At 31.3% G+C, this 8232-nt stretch overlaps 1 long non-coding RNA gene across 3 annotated transcripts; it reads right to left on the bottom strand.

The window, feature by feature from the left end:
* Positions 1 to 4124: 4124 nt before the first annotated feature.
* LOC143066412 (uncharacterized) lies at positions 4125 to 5291 on the bottom strand. Of its 3 annotated transcripts, none has more exons than XR_012975602.1 (3): positions 5145 to 5291; positions 4602 to 4845; positions 4125 to 4222 (listed from the first exon to the last, which is right to left on the bottom strand). It is a non-coding gene; the product is annotated as an uncharacterized LOC143066412 (long non-coding RNA). The 3 variants fall into 3 exon arrangements; XR_012975604.1 differs by lacking the exon at positions 5145 to 5291 and adding an exon at positions 5096 to 5139; XR_012975603.1 differs by lacking the exon at positions 5145 to 5291 and adding an exon at positions 4981 to 5076.
* Positions 5292 to 8232: the final 2941 nt, after the last annotated feature.

Raw genomic sequence — 8232 nt, 5'->3', positions numbered from 1 at the left:
AAAGACCATGACAATTCTAATGTAAAATTTCTACGATGAATGGCAATCTATTGTTTGAGTAAATTCACCAAAATCTTTCAGCACAATATGCTTATCAGTAATGAAAATCTGATATCATCCCCGGTATTTGAGTGGTTCGTGTTGTCTTTTCGTCGTTATTAGTTTTTGCAATGATTAATTTTATCTGTATGTTTTCGACATATCAGTTGTTGATTGTCCCTTTTGGTATATTTAGTCTCTTAATTTATCAATTGAAAACTTATTTACTGAAAAGCATTCTTTAAATTATGATGGAACTGATCTACTGGTCACTGAATTAATGATACATTTGTGCCTAAAAGGGAGGCAGTGCTACTGACCAAGTGGTGATATCGCTACATATTTTGACAACATTTTCAGAATATCATTTATTGAAGAGTTATTACAGTCAGAAGCAAAGACCACTGGCAAATCGTTTAAAATCCATTTTAAAAGTAATTTCCATTTAACCTATTTTCAACAGTTGTTAAGTTTAAATTTGTATATTTAAAAAAAACAAAATCTTAGATGAGATCAAATTAAGAAATAATTAGATATAGCCAGTTAAGATTATTGAATAAGGGTTTTCTACATGATGTGTATTTTGGACAAACGAATTCAGTGTGCTCCTGTGATTCACAAATACATACACATTTTTATCGTTTCAAAACATAATCAAAGAAACCGACATAAAACATCAATCTAACACATGTATATTCAAATATGGATGCACAATCAAAAATAGAAATGATTTACCTTAATGAAGTTTCTTCGGTAAATAAATTGTTTTTACTGAAAAACTATTTAAATGCATTGCTTTTAAAACTATTTAATGTATAAAACATTATTAATTCTAAATTCTAAGTTCGTGAACTTCCACGTACGTGCATGTAACTTCTAAAACAATAAATAATTTCACTAATGTAAGTACTTGACGTGTTTAAAATCCAGAAACTTTTGTGCGTTGGTACATAACACAAAAATAGTTCCCCTGTCTTAGTAGTACAGATTTCCCAAAGTTTATTGGTCTAAGGTTAATAAACTTAAAGGGTTTTCAATGCTCTGCAACACGGTACTTTATTCGACCTTTTAGCTTTTTAAATTTGAGCATCACTGATAATTATTTTGCAAAGGAAACGCGAGTCTAACGTACGAAATTAGAAGCCTGGTATCTATTATGAGTTTTTTTTTAAATTTGTTAAGAAAACATTCCTATTGGACAAAAAAACATATTTTAGATAATGTTTTTTTTAAGTATTAACTCCGCTCCTCTTCATGACGATTTATTTCTTTAGTCGAACAAATATAAATATGATGCAGAACTCATCTTGGAGCTTGACAATTAAAACAAGGAACTGTTGCATTCAGCGTTTGTGATCGCTAAACCTTAAGTTGAATAACATCACATCATAAGAACAACTGTAACAATCGGCTGGAAGAAATACATGTAGCTTGACACATACTAACAAAAATACAGACAACAGACAAAAAGTACCGAATTAAAATTCTCGAATGCAAAGCCAACTTAATATGTATAAATCGTGTTCAGACTAAAGTTTCAATCAGTACACGTACAACCGATTTAGTTTAAAAATTCATAAACAGTTTGAGAAAAAGCGTGACAGAGAGCAATAATGAAATAAGAGTACATTTTTTAAAATAGGTTGTGTTAAATATTACATTGATTGTATGCTAACTCACATGCTTTATAAAGGTGTAAGATCACCAATTAAAAATCCCTATCTGTTCAATATCTAAATATTTTACCTTAATTTTAACTTTATAGAAACAGGGTTTATCCTGAATCGTACATGTATCAGCTTTCTATATGTCAATTTTCAACATACGTTTAAAATCTTCTAAGAAAAAAACTGACTTTCGAGTAGAGGTACTCCAAAAAAAAAAACCCACCTGGTTTTCTGTAAAACTTCAATTAGTAGTCTAAAGAGCGCATTAATCCTGAATGTTTAATGCAAACTCATAGACAAGTGAATTTTGGCTCAAAATGGTCTAAATATATCATTTATCAGATAGAGGGGGTCGCCTGTATCACTGCACTATTTACGTTCATCAAGCGCCTTAGTGATCGTCATTGTGCAGGATAAACTAGAAATAATGGTTGTTCTGTAGGTACTTAATGACAATTCCCTAATGACAGCAATGCTGATTGTCAATTTTGAGAATTCAATTTGCCGAATAATTCGTACAATATAGTATTATAGTTTTCCAACCACTCGCTCAACATTGGAATGGAAGAGACGACGCCCCTAAACGCACAAATGACGTTCACTAAAACCAGAGTTTTTGACGGAAATGCATCGAACTCGAAAGTTGTCTATTAAAAAATGACGTCAAAAGTACTATTTAGTGTCAGAGTAGGGCTTCTTGTACGTTCGAAGTTGAAGGGAGTAATTGGTGGTCTGATTTGCCCTTCGAACTGATGAGTCGTGAGAAATGCACGTTTGGCGTAAAAAATATACGCTAAAGTCTGGTAAAATTGTTTAATTTTTACAACCAGTCGGTTGCTGTCATTGCTGGTGGGTGTTTCGTTACGAGAGTTTAACCAGCCACGTAGTCAGCATTTTACTTTGACATGACATATCATTTACATGTTCATCTTTTATAAGTTTGCTGTTTATTAAATGTTGAAGTATTCGAAGTATTAATATATTCCTACTGTACATGTAGGTATATATGCAAACGAAAAGTTTCTGGCGTCCATGTTTCATTTTGGAAGTTTTTGTAACCACTTGGATGCCATTGCTGGTGGACTGTTTGTCAACGAGGGCATCACCAGTAGTTGTAGTATTCAGCTTTTTTACATTGCGAGGACTATATTAGATACCTGTTCCATTGACAATTATACCACACCTTTCTATTTTTTTTTATAAGAAATATCATTTATTTTCACGTTCTTTATATTAACTGTTCATCGTATGTCTTTAATAACAACATGTCTTCTGATTCGTACCGGTCCTAGATAAGTACAAAAATGTGAAGCCCAGTTGTGATTTTATTAAAGTCGATGTAAATAGTTTGTAAAAAAATGTATCTTTAAGCATTTTGCAGATGCAGAACATTTATATAATATTGGAAATAGAATGGGGAAAGAAGAAGCAATTATTTTTCTTTGGTTGAATTATAAAGTTACATAAACAGACCTATGATTGTTCAGGATTTTTTCTTAATGCTTTCTTGCTATGATATACAAACCAATACGGAATTGTTTGGTATGTCTACGGGAACAACAAAACAAAAATAAGTAATGAGCTAGCACAGGTGCTACGGAACTCTTTGGTCTTTGAATGTGGAATAAGCATACATCTGATTACTTTCATATCTGTTTTATACTCTTATCGATTTGATTAGTTAAACACATTGCAGTTGGTCTTATAGTTTGTTCTAATGTTGTATGTTTACACCACTGTTCCAGGTTAAGGAGAGGCTTTTACGCCACCCAACAATATCAACCCCGCCACATTCTATATGTCCTCGTTCCATAGTCAGGCATGTGTGGTTCAGTCTTGACCGTTTGTTGTTGTATATCTTTTTTTTCTTTCATTGTTTTATACACAAATCAAGCCGTTTGTTTTCTTGTTTTCTTGTTTTTAATTTGTCATTTGACATTTTTATAGCTAATAATGAGGTATGTAATTTTCTAATTGTTGAAAATCTTAGGTGACCAATAGTCAATTTCTATGTTATTTGGATTCTGGTGGAGAGTTGTTTTATTTTCAATCATACCACATCTTATATTTCATAAGTGTTGAATGAACATTTTAAAAATAAACAAGGAAAGCAATGTGAAGTAAAAAACAAAACATATATCATGATTAACTATTTTAAGATTCCATTTCATAAGCAATATTTCTTTAGCTGTTAAGAAAGCATTTTTTAAATGCAAAATCATTTACTTGTTACTATTTGTTATCGAAATGTGGTAGAATGATTACATTTAATGCATTTGTCATATTTTAATGTTATTTAATACTCCAGATAATTATAAAAACAAATGTTACATTGTATAATTTGCGCGGAAAAACCTTAAGTCAAACATATGATGTGTATTAATACATTCAGTGCGGATGCAACAATTGAACACATAATTCTTTTTTAAATATTTTATATTTTTAAATTTTGATGTGTGTTGTTCTGGTTCATGTTTCCATCTTCTTATAACTGTCTAGTTTGAGCATCAATAGTTCTGAAAAGAAATTACTTCATTATTATTTTTTTTATCTTCAAACATGGTTTCAAATGTAAAAGAAAACGTAATACACTTATACATACATGTATCGAAGAATTTATCAATGCATACATGAAGGCCGTACGGTGACATATAGTTGTTAATGTCTGTGTCATTTTGGTCTCTTGTGGACAGTTGTCTCATTGGCAATCATACCACATCTTCTTTTTTATAAATATAAAATTATGTCCAGGTTAGGTAATGACTATAAACTTTACTATGTTATCAGTGAAAGCCAATCAAATCTTGGCTTTCCCACACTTTCATCATTACGTTTTTGAACAAACAGTTTAATATGTTATACAGAATATTATGTACATATTTAAAACACACCTACCGTTTTAACAACCTCTTCCTCCTCTCCCTCCTGTGCCTCCTTGACCTCCAGGGGAACCAGGTTCTCCCGGACATCCTTCTCCAAATTCCCACCCAGGTTCTCCAGGTTGTCCGGGTTCACCAGGTCTTCCGGGTTCACCGGGTTGTCCAGGACCACCACCCCTTCCACCTTCACTCCCTTGTCCATTTACACAACATAATAATATAACAGCAAAAACGCTAATAAATACCAGGCACTTCATTTTCTAAAAAGAAATAGCATTCGAGATTATAAAAAATCAATTCACGAATATAAGAACTGAATCCAAATTTTGAGTGCGGAGATTTTCTCTCCAAAACAGTTCTGTTATACAAAGTTTGCAAAATAGACTAAAAACTACGTCTTTTAAGATTTTTAACCTCAACTTTAAAAGTCACTAAAATAAGTAAATCTTCAAGGTAAAGTGTGCTTGGATAACTTTTTCACATAAATTAAAAGACAAAACATATCTTTACATTTAATTGAAATCCATTAAGTAAACTTGTTATTTAAAAATGAACTTACGTTGTTCTCTGTTTGTTCTTTGTTATTATATGTATTGTATATAAATGTATGTATTTAATATATGCACATCGAACAAAATAACATAAAATTTAATATAAAAAAGTAAATAATTCCAACATCTTCAATTTGACCTTTTGAAGCATTTGATGACGTATTAAGACATTTATGTAAAACAATATCCCTTTCGTGATGCTATAATATTCTTGTCTAGTTAAATAATTAATGTTGTTTTTTTCATATTTTAAGTGTGAATGTGTACTCGTTATGTAATTACAATGTATGTATAAACAATCTTTCGTCACCGTAACTTCCTGTAACCTGCATGTTGTTCACCTTTACATTAATAAAAATGTCAACATATTTTTCATACAATTTTCCGTAAAGCCCCTGGAAAACGACTTTTTAAAATAAAATTAAGAATTAATTGTCCAGAAAAAATTAAAAGGTCTTTACACCCAAGTATTAATTAACATGTATGAATTATGATACGTTAGTTGAAATGAATTTGCATAAGGATAGTTACGCAGAATAATCATGATTCATTTGATATGAAAAATAGTGGAACAAATTTCATAAACGGTACCATTTATACTGCACATGATGAGGATTTCGACAAAGCTCATATAAACTTTGAAGATCTGATAAAACCAAAAAAAAGACCTTAATATGTAAAATTAAATCCGAACAAGAATTAAGAGTTTTGCCTCAAGGAAATTTATTCCAGAAAGTATGATTTAAGAGGTATCTTTATGAATTAGAATAATTATTACTAGTATCTTTAACTAATTTCAAACTAAATTAGTTAATTTGTATCTTTAGGTAATAAGCTTCTTCCGGTTTTTATTAAAAGGTCAATTAAGGAGTCAAATAAAAGACCACTTTCGAGTTTGTCCGTCACCGGATAAAAATCTCGTCAATTATGCGCGCCTTTGTGATATGTTCCTTACGTCGTAACTACAATCCCCTTCCCTTTCATGAATGTGACCTACCGAATTAGACTATTTACCGGATTTGTAATCACATAAGCAACACGACGGGTGCCACATGTGGAGCAGGATCTGCTTACCCTTCCGGAGCACCTGAGATCACCCCTAGTTTTTGGTGGGGTTCGTGTTGTTTATTCTTTAGTTTTCTATGTTGTGTCATGTGTACTATTGTTTTTCTGTTTGTCTTTTTCATTTTTAGCCATGGCGTTGTCAGTTTGTTTTAGATTTATGAGTTTGACTGTCCCTTTGGTATCTTTCGTCCCCCTTTGTGACGTCTTTACCAGATTGAGGGGACCACCTGTATCCCTGCACTATAAACGTTTATAAAGCGTCTTGGTGATCGGAATTGTGCAGGATAAACTAGAAATAATGATTGTTCTATAGGCTTGATACTTACTCACAATTCCTTCATGACAACAGTGCTGATTGTCAATTTTGAGAATTCAATTTGTCGCATAATTTCGTGCGATATAGCATCATATTTTTCCAACCACTCATTCAACATTCAAACGGAAGTGACAATGCCCTTAAACGCACGAATGATGTTCCCTTAAACCAAAATTTTTGACGGAAATGCATCGTACTTTGAGTGGTCTATTGGTTTCTTTACCAAAACTCAAACACAAGGTTTCAATATAGTTTAACTATAAACACTCAAAAGCAAACATTTATGAGGGGAGGATGTATAAATATCAAACCACATTAAAGTTACCAGTTTGTGCCAAAAAGGGATAAAAAAACATCAACAATAAAATTGTAACATTAATTTGATTATCCAAACAAAGGACAACAACTCTCAGTCACAGGTGTCACGGAGTGGTTTAAACAAAATATATGTATCAAACATTCGACATATTTTCCAAAACATTTTTTGTTTCTGTTTATTTCTTACAAATTTCAGTGGAACAAGAATCATCATACTTTTGATCAATTTCAAAGTCAAATGCCATGTATCTCAAATAAAAACAACCCAGTTCCTTAATATATATTTATCCGTAAATGCCTAGTTATGACTTAACGCAAACCAAAACATTTTGACCGAAGGGCTCTGTTGATTTTATTGTTATCCTAAAACACTTCTAATATGCGTCATGTTGTTACTATTTTTTATTTGACAAGCATCTAATCTTTTACACTTTGGAACAATCGGATCCCAAATTTTATAATGGCGTCAATTTGATTTTCCTGATCGTGATTTTTAGTTTAGAATTGCGTTATAATTGTACAACAAAACATAATTTTTAAAAATGGCTGCTCATATTTTATATTTTCCCGTACTGAAACAATCAATTCATTTGATAAGACAATTTTAGCGTCAAGCTTTAAATACTACAAAAAGCAGAATTTCCTTTGTTGACAAAGATAAATAATCAAAGAGCTTTTAAGAGCTCTGAGGGAAAAGACAGCCATAATGATTGTTTTTTTTTTTTTGTTTTTTTTTTGGGGGGAGGGGGTGTTATATTTTGATAGTCTTCGTACAAAGAATGAGCAGCAAATGAATAGCTAGAACATATAGGAAGGTTGACAATATCAATTAATTGTTGTTTTGTGTAATTTCATTTCCTTAGTCAAGAATTCATGATGGAGTCAATTTGGACAAATGGAAGAGATATGCACCTTCTAAATCAAAACATTTGATTAAAGCTGAAAGTTTATTATCTAAAATTCAATTGAATTCTTTTATTTAATAACTACTACAATACATTTAAAAAAATAATTGTGTACCACTGAACTGCAGGCTATGAACATTCTCAATTTTTGTGACAGTGTTCTAAGATTTTAATTTTTTTCTCAAAAAGTGAGAACTGAAAAGTCTTTCCAGTTTTAAATTTCCATTGATAAAGTTCTCAGTTACAGCTCTCATCGCAGGGAAATATGTACTTACAAAAAACAATCAGATTGATTATGTTATAAGCTGTGTGCAGCTTGTTTCTAGATTTTACGTTTTGATATATTTGTAAATTTCAGGAATAAATATGTTTGAGGTGGTACCCAACACTTTCACTAAAATTAATTTGGCTCGTTTAATTTTCATAAAATTTTGTCAAAGTATTTACTTTGAGACTAATAAAAATATAAAAATTATTTTTTTTTTGAACCAA

Source organism: Mytilus galloprovincialis, chromosome 3 (assembly GCF_965363235.1).
Source record: "Mytilus galloprovincialis chromosome 3, xbMytGall1.hap1.1, whole genome shotgun sequence".
Classification (NCBI taxonomy): Eukaryota; Metazoa; Mollusca; class Bivalvia; order Mytilida; family Mytilidae; genus Mytilus; species Mytilus galloprovincialis.
Note: the sequence above shows the minus strand (reverse complement) of the source record. Positions and strands in the feature narration are given on the sequence as shown.